Genomic DNA, 12,306 nt, shown 5'->3' with positions numbered 1-12,306 from the left:
CAATGCTGCGTGCCATTAATTTCCACATTTGCTTCATCCTTCCAAAGAATAGGGGACAAATGCTGCATTGCATCATTTCTTTACCTTAAACTTCAAGTAATTCTTTTGTTTGTTATTACATTGTAGGCCTTCAATGATTTTGACCAAAGTACCACAGAAGATGAAGAAAATGGGGAAGATGAGGAAAACTCTATTACAGATTATAAAGCGGTAAATTCATACTTCACCCAAGTTTTATCTTGAGTGAATTAAATTCCAACGGTATCAAATGGTCGTTACTGATCTTATCTTTTTTTCCCCTGTAGAATGAAGAATACCTGTCAGATTCTGAAATGGTCTCCGACAGCAGAGCAGCTGAAAACATGGTAAGTGACTGTGTATAAACCTTAGGAGTCATATTCTGCTTTAATCATACACTGTAAAATAACAGTCAATGATTACCTTGACTTTGTTAAAACTAGTTAACATACAGATAAGGGCTCCGGAAATTCCATTCTCAGTAGACTTCACATATGCAAAGTATTTGGCTGCCAAACATTTTGCTTGTTTGTAGGCGCCAAATACATATTGTTGGCACATTTTTACTGTAAAATTGTTTAATATCATACAATGTGATATCCTGGATTTTTTCACATTCTGTCTCTCACAGTTGAAGTGTACCTGTGATTAAAATTACAGACCACTCTTATCTTCTTAAGTGGGAGAACTTGAAGATTTTTTTGGCTGCCAAAGACCTTTTAGCCCCACTGTAGGTTTTAACTCCTCTTCCGGTCATTATTGGTCACAGGCTCATCATTCTTAACATCCAAGTGTCTGTCTTTACACAAGCAGCATCAACCTAAAGTTTTCCTTTCACGTTGTATATTTTTCTGTCATATTCTCCATATAGAACCACATGGTTGTGTAACCAGGAACATGATTGATTTAAAAAAAAAGAAAAAAAAAACGTTATCATTACCATTCTCTGAAAAAATGTCATGATTAAATCAAAAATTCTGTCAGGGTATGTAAACTTATGAGCACAACTATTCTCACCTAGGACGGAGGAGGAGAGGACGGAGGAGAATCTGGAGAAGCTGAAAAGCCTTTGTATCCAGGTGCAACAGTTTCAAAAGGGGAAACATTACTGATGCTGATGTCTTTTCTGTTACGACACAATTTATCGGGAGAAGCAGTTACTAATTTACTTGAAATGCTCAACATAATGCTTCCTGGTATGATTCCTCCATCACATTACATGCTCCAGAAAGAATTTGGAAGGTCATCTTCATATGTTTCACAGTAAGATCTATGATCGTCCAAAGAAAAGATTTAACAGTGCTGTGTTACTGAAAGATGGGCAGCTGGGTCTGATCTATGCAAATATGCTTTTAATATAATTTTCTGTAAACTCAGAGTATACTTAACATTAACTTGGCAAAGTATATCTTGTATAAGTACATAAGTAGTAACTTCAAGTTTACTATAAGAGTACTTTCTTATTTCTTAGTATACTCAAAAATACTTGAATATACTACTTTTTGGTAAGGAAGATGAGGACTTTTATGGATGTGTGACAAAAGCTTGATCAAAAAATAAGGTGAGTGTATTTTTAAATACGTAGTAGAATAAAGTTCAACCAAACCCACTATTTCGTTCCGTTTCCTTGTTTTAGCGTGCGTCCAATAATACGGTGCGTCTTATATTTGGCTTAAGTACAGAAATAAACCCCGTAATCCAGACTGCGCCTTATGGTGTGGAAAATACGGTACTTGAATACTGGTTTGTGGTGTTCAGTGTTTGGTCTTTGGGCCTCATGTTGTCTTGCACTGTTTGTTTAAAAGAAAAGTTGCTGTTGATAGGTTTATGCAATTATTGTTCAAGTGTTTCACTTAACTGTGTTTAAAAAAGAAAAAAGAAGACAAGGTCAGTGTTGATGGTCAGACTGTCTTTGGTCACATATGCGACCTTGTTTCTTTCTTGTGGCTGTAAGTCGCTCCTTTAGTTACTTGTATTTGAATGTAATCCTAATCCTAACAGTTGTGGAGCAAACTGGCTGAACACTTGGTTGCAGTTCATCGTGTCTTCAAAGAGACGCAAAATCGACATTTTAAAGGGTTTAACCATGTTATCTGAGGCACCCAAAGGAATGTTTTTAAGCCTCAGTTATGCACATGTGCACTTTAAGTTGAATGTGGAGGGAGTTCATTTCTGTAGATTAAATGCATTGATGAGATGAAATATTTCTCTGTTAAAACAGGTTCTGTAGTTTCCATGTTTACAATTGTTTGATCTAAAAAGAAATATTAAATCAGTCTGTGATTTATTTGTTCAATTGTTTTGAATGCTTTGTAGGTCAACACAAATTTAGCTTCAGCAAAAGTAATTTCATTTAGGTTGCATCAATAGAACTATCATGTATAGAATATGAAATTTGATCATTGATTATAGATACAAACAAATTAAACACCAACAAGATGACATAAATAAATATATTTAAAAGAAATGCTTCATGCATGTATAACATGGGTGAAGTATGAAAAAGAACATGATTTGACTTAAAGATTTCAATGTGAAATAATGATGCTCAAACAGCAGATATTAATTAAGGGGATATTGGTTGAAAATGTGTTCAAACCAAAACACAATATAGTTTTGCGCTGTCAGTATTTTTTTTATGCAAATCCAACCAGGTTTTTCTTTCAGTGTGCACAAAACAATTGTTTGCTGCTCAAAATAAATTTTTCATGTTTATGGTTTTATGTCTGTACAATTATTGAGACCTGAAATTATTCCACATGTGTTATATAATCATACAGTAAGCTACTATATGAGGCTGAAGATGTAGCATGAAGTTAGCTCTGGATGATGCATTTTTGTTAAATGATTATTGGTAAATAATTACATTAGGTACATTAGATAAGGAACCAGAACAGGATCTGCCCACCAGGCCTGAGATGAACAAATGGAGACAGATCTTACATTATATGAGGTATAAAATTTTCTATTTTACTTCAACATAATTGATGGCACAATTTACCACAACATATTTTATCCAAATGCTCAATTAACCATAAGTTGAAGCAAGAAAACTTTTTTTGAAAGCCATATTCCTCGTATCCAAAGACTACACCAGTGTTTCAGCGTTTCGCATAAACCCAGACCCACCCACAGTGTGCTTTTTGCACTCAGTATGACAGTTCAAACAATAACAACACTACATATTTGCTCCATTGCATTTGTTTACGTTTAAACGAAGTAGTGCTGAGACTGCTGTCAGAATGTGACTACCTTGTTTTCATTGCATTGAAAAAGCCACCACCATTCATCCAATCTGCTGCAAACTCCACACTGCACTTCCTCAGGACCCCAGCAATACCCCTACCAAGTCTGAACATGATCTGATGTACCCTTGTCAAGATATGCAGGTTTCAACTCTAAAAAACTAGCTTCTAACTGTTGATTGCATCATCATAGACATTCTAGAATTCAAACCACATTTAAATCATCACAGTGTAGAGTCAGTTCTGGACAGTCAGTGTCTTACGGATTTCAGCAGGACAACAGGACTATATCGAAGCTAGCAAGACATCGAGATTAAATTCAGCAACAACCTTTCGACAAAGTCCAAAGAAGTGAACATTTTTGAGGTAAGTGACTTCACTGTTCTGTTTGATGAAGCAAACACCAGAGGAAACATTCAGAAGGCAGTTTTAAAATCTGTTTTTCTACAACTCTGTAATAATAGTAATAGTTCACGCTGTTTCCTAACTTATAACATGGAATCCAAAAGGAAATTATATTATACTATCCAGCAATACTTTAGTTTTTGTGGTACAACTTGTCTTACCTGCTCAATCAGTTACTTAAGTTCGTCACATTTTCTTTTTCATTTTTGTGACCGAGTGTTTAATGTTAAAAAAATGATTCTGTATGTTTTGTTTTGTATTGCACATTCTCGTTTTTTGTGGGGAATGTGTGCTCAAAGATGAGACTTTCATGACTTCAATGATTTTTTAAATTTCAAGTCACCTGTTTTCAGAGATTATTTCATCGACTTGTCCTGTAGTTGAAACGAGAAAAGACGGTGAAAAATTCATGTTTTATCTGTATTAGTTCTTGAGATATTGTCATTTAAACGTTACCTCAGATGACTGTAATATGTAAAAAATGTGCTGGAAGTGGATAAACAGACTTTTAAAAAATATCTCAAATATCTTGATTTGTAAATAAAAAATCTGAAAACATTCAAAAATATTCGTCAGCAATTTATAACAACATTAGTCAGAGCATGTCATTATAGGTGATTAAATGCAGATAGATGAGAAAAACAACGGCAGTTTGATCATTTAACATGACATTTTCAAAAATAAACAATGCCGAGGACTTTCTAATTGTTTTTAAAGGCATTCTAGAATTCATGTCAAACACAAAAACTCTGAGCGGAGACACCATTTCACTTTATTTTACTGAGTTATTTATTAGTTTATTGAGTAGTTTAGTAAAACCAACCTCAGAGACATCCATATTTCAACAAAATCTAGATAAGCAAACTTTTGTGAGGTAAGTAACTCCACTCTTCTGTTTAATGAAGTAAACACTTTGGAGTTTCTGAGGAAGCATCCGTGTAATTTTGCTGCAATACTGTCCAATATGCCTTATAACACAATTCAGAACAGGTTGTAACACTCAGTGCTGTTGCTTTGTGATAATTGGTTCAATATTTAGCAAATTTGATAAAAAAAAACTGAGATCACAACAGTGTGGTAGATTACCAACGGTTTAACAAGACATCCATAGATTATGGTTCTCTTTTGTGTCTGTTTCACTTTCAGTCTTCTGTGACGACATAAAAATGAACATTCAGAGTTCATCCTCATCGCCTTCCTCTGAGGGGAGTACCACAACGCAGCGTTCCAAAGTCCCAAAAGGCTACACGTTGGTGAAAAACCTGGGACGTGGAGGCTATGGAACAGTGCTGGAATGTGTGGAAGACAAGACTGAAGAGCATGTGGCTATAAAGATGCCCGAAAGGAACAATCTAGACCGTGAGGTAGGACACTGATTTCAGCTGAAGAGTGACACAAAAAGACATTTTCTGTGTGTGGGGATTGTCCGGTTTCAATCACTTGTTTTGACAATTGTTATGTTTTCTATTATTATTGTAATGAGGTAAATAACTGTTATTATTCATTAATCTCCTTATTTATATCACTATCATTATCAGCATATATATTATACATCATATATGGAATATGCGCGAACACACTCTCACACACACACACACACACACACATACACACACTCCCTCCTTCATACACACAGAGAACAGCTATTTCTGCTTTCATTTCCATTTATTTTTTACCTTTCTTTTCTCCCTGTTTCGTCTTTGTTGCATATATAATCGTTATTACTCGTTATTATTGTTTGCTCTCTACTTTGTTTAACACTATCTTCTATATTGTAAAAGTGACCTGTTTGTATGTCTTTAATGTTCACTGTTGTAATAATAAATTTATTAAAAAAAATAAAATAAAAAAATAAACATAAAAAAAAATAATGTACTTCATAGTTGTTGAGAAGAACTGATTGGACTATGTGGCTCAGCAAACATATTATGTCTCCACAGGCGGAAATCTTGGAAAAGCTCATGTGCCACAACTCGGACAAGTCCAACATCATCAAGTACAAGGGAGAAGTCTTTGTAAAAAGTACGCGGCTCCTGGTGTTGGAAAAACTGGACATCTCCCTGTGGGACTATGTACGTGGCTTAAAAGAGCCAATGCCACTGGAACACGTCCGTACCGTTATTCAACAGGTATGACCTTCTATTGTCTCCCTATATTTATCTCCTACAGTGGTGCTAGAACCAGCATCGGTGGTTCAGGAACCTTTACAACCTCTACTTTTATTGCCATGTGACAGATTTCTTGAACAACTCCTGATAAATGTTGTTGTTTTTCTTACAGCTGGCCGTGGCTTTGAATACGACAAAAAGTGCTGGCATAATCCACGGTGACGTGAAAATGGACAACATCGTGATGGTGGATCATGTGAAGCAGCCCTTCAAGGTCAAACTCATTGACTTTGGTGTGGCCAAGTACACGTCCGAAGCCAAAGCAGGAGAGCTACTCCAAATACCTGCATTTAGGTATGATAATACTGTTAAGTTTTCACCACTGAGAAATCTTTAAATCAGCACTGTCTCCTTACTGTCTACTGTGTCACATCTTCATTTGATGTTTTTTCCACATTCAGAGCTCCAGAAATCATCCTGGGCCTGCCGTATTCAGAGGCCATCGACGTTTGGTCGTTAGGCTGCATGATGGCCTGGATGGTGGCTCGTATTGCTCTCTTCGGAACAGAGTCAGAATACTGGATAGTGAGTAAATTACTGAAACGCATTAGAAGCCGTCACACGATTAGCTTCAGGTCTAACGTGGTGTTGTGTTCTGTCTGCAGCTCCGACAAATGATCAGTCTGCTGGGTCTGCCGCCGCAACATCTCATCGAGGCTGGTCGGAGATCACGATTCTTTTTGAAGAAAAAGTGTAGTGGCTTGTGGCGGCTGAAGGTACAATACTCCTACTGTGATTTTACCACTGACCTTTACTCGCTCAATAAGATGAAGGCTTTAGTAAGCATCATTGTTTTCTTCTTCAGACTCCGAGAGAGTATTTTGGGCTCTTTGTCATGTACAGCACCCCCAGATGTCACACGTTCCGCTCTCTGGATGAAATGAAAACGGTAGGTAGTTTAGGAAGCAGCAGCGAGTTGCTGAAGAGTGATGTTCATTTATTGTATTCATATTTCAGGTTGAAGGTGACTTGACCACTGTTGTACTTCCCAAATGTTTTCTGCACCAGGTGTATTCTGAGACGGATAACCCAGCAGAGGCCGATGAGAGGAGGGAGTACATCGAGCTGTTGAAGGCGATGCTTCAGTGGGATGAGAAGGACAGAATCACCCCCAGTGGTATCCTCAACCACCCTTTTATCACCAAAAGCTACCTCAGCAGCAGCTCCCCCACCAGCAGTTGGTAAGTGTGCTTCTATTTACTTTGTACACAGGTTGTGGGATATTAACAGCCCAGCAAGTGACAAAACACTGATATGGACTTTTGCTGATTTGCATGTTTACATTCTCTGCTTGTCGGATGTAAACCCAACAGTGTGTGTTTCCTTTTTTTAGCAATGAACCTAAACCCTCCACCAGCCTGTTCATCATGGTTAAGCCTGCAGAGCCTGAAAACAGAATTGACCTGACAGGCTTACCTGATGAGGACAAAGACCGGGAGGACAAGAAGAGCAGCGAGTATGAGGACATTGAGGAGAGTGATGATTATAAAGCTGCTAAAGACATTGAGGACGGTGAGAGCAATGACACCAGCAACGTCAGCAAGGACGATCAATTCAGGAAGGTCGAGCAGAACCATCAGTACACTGAAGACAGCAAGAAGGAGCAAAGCAAGAAGAAAAAGAAGAAAAACTGCTTCCAACGCATCTTGTCTTGCATGAAGAAGACGTTCTGCTGCTGTGTGTGTGTGTCTGATGTGATGGACTGAGCAGCACCAATGTCCTGCAGTCACATTTCAGTCTCACTGGTCCTGACCTCAGTAACCTTCGCTGGGTTTATTGTTCCCTTTTTTTTTTTTTTATTGTTTGTTTATTTTTCTCTAGTGTTTTGATCTGTTTTCTGTATAATATCCTGCTCTCTCCCTCCTTTACCCTCACTCCAACCGGTCGAGGCAGATGGCCGCCCTGTCTGAGCCTGGTTCTGCCGGAGGGTTCTTCCTGAAAAAGGGAGTTTTACCTCCCCACTGTCGCCAAGTGCTTGCTCAGACGGGAATCCAAAGGAAATTTTGGATTTGTTGGATTTCTCTTTGTAATTTTCTTTACTTTTCTCATTGAAGTGTCTTGAGATGACACATTTCAACTTGTAAATACAATTTATTGAAACTGAATTGAAAGGTTCACCCAAAAAGTGTCTGCATTTTGGTGACATGGTTGTTGCTCACAACTGGCCTGAGTCAGTCATGGCTTCTCAGTTGCCATGCAGAGCAGAGACTCTTTTGTTTGTTTGTTTTAAACGTTCATCATTATTTTTGGTGAATTTTTGAATTTGACATATTAAATACAGTGACTACAATGAAATCTGACAATTTTAAGCTTCTTTTCAATATTTTTCTCAATGTAACCACACAAAACTGATGGTATTTATTACAAACAGTCGGAAAGCTGAACCATTGTTTCCATTTTTACAGTTTGTGGCTCTAAAAAACCATTTGTATTTTGGAGATTTTTTCCAGAGAAAGCATGCCTTTTAAGCACAGTAGTGTTAAGAGGGTTAGAAGTGACAAACATATTTCATTGCAATGAGTGATAAAGTTATTTTTCCTGCACTCCGCAACTTACAAGTCTCCAAACTATCAATCCTAACTATTTGTAATCCTTTACATTGGATATCTCTTTTCACAGATACAAAATCACAAAGTGCTTTATAGGGCTGGCCCGAATAGTGGTTTCTGGCCTCCTAATATTCGGGCCCTATTAAAGACGAATATCCGAATATTTGTTCGTCTGGTCTCCCGGGTCCAAATTTTGCCTTCGTTTTGTCTTCAGTTAAACTGAAGAATTCCCAAACAGCAGGTCTTCAGCATGTGTTTATGCAACAAAGTGAAGCGTGACGTCAGAGTGGGCAGCCACCCGGCCATTCGGGTGGTGGTAACAAACACGAATGGAGGAGCCGAGATGAGCCGAAGAACACGACGGGATGAGCCGAAGTGGGCCGAAGGCGCAGGGAAGAGACGCAGTGTTGCCAACTTAGCGACTTTCTTGCTAAATCTAGTGACTTTTCAAAGCTCCTAGCAACTTTTTTTGTCAAAAGCGACTAGCCACATATCTAGCGACTTTTTCTGCCGTTTTGGAGACTCTGACAGGAAAACTGGGATCATTCTGCAGTTACTGTTTTCAATGAGCAGCAGGTGCTGCTGTGAGCTCCTCCCCGTCTCAAAGCACAGGCTGTCAGTCCAGTAACCCCACAGCAGTCCCAGTGTCTGATTAGAGGACATATCGCTCCGCGGCCAGACGGCAGATGAATCACGCATGCGCAAAGTCACTACAGATCCCATCCAGACTTACGGAGCCATATAAACGAAAATTTTTCTTCACTGACATGCTAAAATAAACCACAGCATTTATCCTCTAGGAAAAATATTTTGGGTGTTTTATAATCACTTTTTGGTCTCTTCCACAATGTTATTCTTTCCTACAACGTTGATTACAATTACATGCAAACTGAGAAATATGCAAATTAGGAAATGACGTCATTTAGCGACTTTTAGGACAGCCAACAGCGACTTTCCTTACTGAGGAGTTGGCAACAGTGACGAGACAAGCTCCGAATAGTTTCGTCTGGGGGCAAAATAGGGTGATCACATAGACATATGTGTATATGTTATAGACATATATGTGTTTATGTGATCACAGGACGAGATGAGCCGATATGTGCAGATGTGGGCCGAAGGCGGAGGGAAGACAGTAACGCCGCATATTCTTTCCGCCCGGTAACGTCCGGGGGGGGGGGGGGGGGGCAAAATTAATATCAGGATACCGCCGTAGCAAATGAATATTCGGATATTCCGGATATGGGGTCCAGCTCTAGTGCTTTACAATTATAATAAAACAAATTAATGTAATAATAAAATAAAATGTTTATTACCATCAGACCCTGTTCTCTAATATCATTAAAAAAAAATTCATTTCGAAAATAGAAGACGAGTAACAGTTATTATTAGCAAACTTTATAATGTGTTTTACTAATATGCAACATATTTAAACATACTATTATGTTATTTTAACACTAATAATAACATATTTTAACATAATATGAAGTATTAACCAAGTCCATGATGTATTTTCTTTGTATCATACTAAATAAAACTTAATGGAAGCAATGGCAAAATTTTAAAAAACAATTAATATTAGCAAACTTTGTAATATATTTTACTCATCAGCAATGTGTTCCTTGAAAACCATGGAAGAAATTGGTCATGTGGCCAAATATTTTTGAAGAAGTATCCATTATTTTCCCAGTGAAGAGAAGGAGCACATGGAGTAACACATTTTAGTGCATTGAAAGAATTGAACTTTCCGAACACTACTATGGTCAGAAGGGGTCATGCTGCCACCTTGTGGTAAAACCTAAAATATTTTTTAACCTGTGTATTTATACCCTGATCACAAATGCTGGCGGGCCACAAAGAAATTCGACAGTGGGCCGGATTCGGCCCTCGGGCCGGACTTAGATAAGATAATATGCATGGATCATTCCAGAACTGGAGGACATTTTACGTCCCATTCATCAAATTTCAAATAATCCATGTAACAAAATACTAAAACACACAGTTGTTGTGTAAATGTTCTTATCCTGAGACCAAATCTAAAAAAAAGAAACTATAGGAGAAAAGAATGTTTGAAAATAGTTTTTAAAATACCATGTAAGTCTGGAGTTCCCCTTAAAGGGGAACTTCGGATTTTTTTCCACCTGGGGTCTGTTTTCATATGTCTTTTCATACATGTGAGTGATGGAGAAATGAATTTTCGACATAGCTCCAGTATTTAGCCAGGCAGGCAGTTTCGCAGCTCAGCTAGCAGCTCAACTAGCGAAAAGTATGGGGCAACTTGCCCCCCCGCGTCAAAGTCCGCCCCAACATGCTTTTTTTCCCACACTGACCGGCTTGGATAGTCTCAACGAGTGTCCCTCAACATACTAGAGATGAGAAGTGAACGAAAACTTCCACATTACTTGGCGATCGCTATTTGTTGTGGTCTGTATCCAAATCTCAGGACGCTAGACAGCAAATCTCGTTCCGAAATCGCGCGATAGCTCGCGCCAAAACCAGAGAATCTTGGAGATTATATTTAGGTGACATATTTCTCGGTCTGTGGCTGCTGTGTTAAAGACACAGAAAGACTCACCAGCTCTTTAAGTATCAAAATAACCCTGCTGTCATTTCACCGATTCTAACAAAACATCACTCCATAGATGCTGCTTTCAAACACATATCATGAATCTGAAATCATTAAGAGGAGGACCTCCATTGTGGGAAACAACAGACGCTGTATTTGTGAGGAGTGTGGTCAGAAAACCGGCATCAATAGAGACTGAGTGCTGGAGGGCTTTATAATCTACTCCCGCTTCAGGTTGGTTATTTTAAAAGACACTCTTTGGGTTCCTTCATCCAAACTGGCAAACGGAGGCAGAGTGTGTACAAGATGGAAAGGGTTTGAGCTGAATTCTTGGGGCAGTATTGGGGGGAACACTGGTTTGGATCAGTGAACACAACATCGTAACTGAGGCAGCTTGGTCTGAATTTTGTAGTACTTCTTATTTACACATGTGCTCCTGAATACATTTTACATTTCACACACGTTTATGATGACTTGCAAACGTCACTGGCACCATCAGGTCGTGACTGTAACACACTGTGCTCTCAAAAAGCCTGATGGCACTCTTCAAATAGTCCTTTCCTGTATTTTTAAAAATGACTGTAGACTAACTTGACAAAATTCACTTCTCTCAAAGTAGACATTTCAGTGTGCTACTGACCTCCCCCGGGGTGGAGATTTGCCGGGACGTCCTCGCTTGCTGAGCAGAGTTGGACCTCGGGGGGCTGGAGCTCCTCTCGTCCTGGAAATCAGAGTCTGAGTCAGTATCCACATCTCCCTCTACACCAGAATCGGAATAATAGTCTGAATCTGAATCTGATTCTGAGGTGTACGGTGGGGGGATGAGACTTATGTGAGGCTCTGGAGGGTAATGCAGTGAGCCAGAGGTGGACGGCTGGGGGCTGGTGCTCCTTTCTGGCTGGGCAGCGTGTTCCTGTGACAGATAACTTGAGGTCAAACACTGTTGTCTAAAAATGCTGACTGACTGGTGATTTCATTTGGCCATTTGTTGTATTTATTACAGTTACGGTAAGCTATCCTCACGGGAGGCAGCCGTCTGTGAAAACACATTTCAGCAGAGTGTTTAGGACGACTGACCTCCGGCCGGGATGGTTCCTCGCCTCCACGCTGAAAGCCAGAGGGGGTGCAGGACCACTTGGCTGGAGGCTCCTGGTGGGCTGCTGTCTCGCTTTCGCTGGTTAGAAAGTTGAGAGAGGAAGAAAGGGAGAAATTTGTCATTTCATTTCATGCACAAAACGGTTTGTCAAAAAAAATGTATACATTAAATGAATTAGATTAAAATGAAAAAGATATTCCACAAATCTGTTACATTACGAAATTCAATCCAAATATAATAGCAATGCATTCCATGTTTTACT

General features: G+C 39.0%; 1 protein-coding gene across 4 annotated transcripts in view; it reads right to left on the bottom strand.

The window, feature by feature from the left end:
• The window catches only part of LOC127535517 (myosin-K heavy chain-like), a 98,056-nt gene that overhangs the window by 53,163 nt on the left and 32,587 nt on the right, over positions 1-12,306 (bottom strand). For 2 of the 4 annotated variants that reach the window (XR_007944349.1, XR_007944350.1), the window contains exons 1-3: positions 12,026-12,131; positions 11,761-11,861; positions 11,589-11,669 (exon numbers count right to left, since the gene is read on the bottom strand). The exons of the other annotated variants lie outside the window; for them this stretch is intronic. The gene's annotated coding sequence lies outside the window, so the exon portion shown is untranslated. Of the gene's footprint in view, positions 1-11,588; positions 11,670-11,760; positions 11,862-12,025; positions 12,132-12,306 lie in introns of those variants that run through there. 4 annotated transcript variants of the gene reach the window in all.

The sequence above is a fragment of the Acanthochromis polyacanthus genome, chromosome 9 (assembly GCF_021347895.1).
Source record: "Acanthochromis polyacanthus isolate Apoly-LR-REF ecotype Palm Island chromosome 9, KAUST_Apoly_ChrSc, whole genome shotgun sequence".
Taxonomy (NCBI): domain Eukaryota; kingdom Metazoa; phylum Chordata; class Actinopteri; family Pomacentridae; genus Acanthochromis; species Acanthochromis polyacanthus.
This window is presented reverse-complemented; position numbering and strand designations above follow the sequence as displayed.